Source organism: Bos taurus, chromosome 3, assembly GCF_002263795.3.
Source record: "Bos taurus isolate L1 Dominette 01449 registration number 42190680 breed Hereford chromosome 3, ARS-UCD2.0, whole genome shotgun sequence".
Taxonomy (NCBI): Eukaryota; Metazoa; Chordata; class Mammalia; order Artiodactyla; family Bovidae; genus Bos; species Bos taurus.
The window spans coordinates 113,730,901-113,731,405 of NC_037330.1; positions in this window are offsets into that span (position 1 = coordinate 113,730,901).

Consider the following 505-nt stretch of genomic DNA (forward strand, 5'->3'; position numbering starts at 1 on the left):
TTGCTTTTTTTTTCTTTTTTTTCCCAAGTAACTGTCATGTATTTGCTTCCCTGGCAGCTCAGATGGTAAAGACTGCCTGCGATGTGAGAGAACCGGGTTTGATCCTTGGGTTGGGAAGACCCCCTGGAGAAGGGAATGGCAAACCACTCTAGTATTCTTGCCTGCCTGGAGAATCCCAAGGGCAAATGAGCCTGGTGAGCTACAGTTCATGGGGTCACAAAGGGTGGGACATGACTGAGCAGCTAACACTATCTATCACCATGTGTTTAGAGGAGAAGCTAATGTCATGAGGACAGTTCACTCAGTGTGTGTCTCTTCCCATGGGCTTGCTGAGCCCCAAAGGAAGGCGACACTTGGAGGCCACCTGGGCTGAGCTCGCGCGTGTGGCTGTGCTCAAGCAGGGGAGGGCTGAACCATTCCCACGTGCACTCTGACAGCACAAATCAGAGCGTTTCTGGTGCCGGAGACACGACCTGACATACTCCTGCCTCAGGGTCCGAGACTA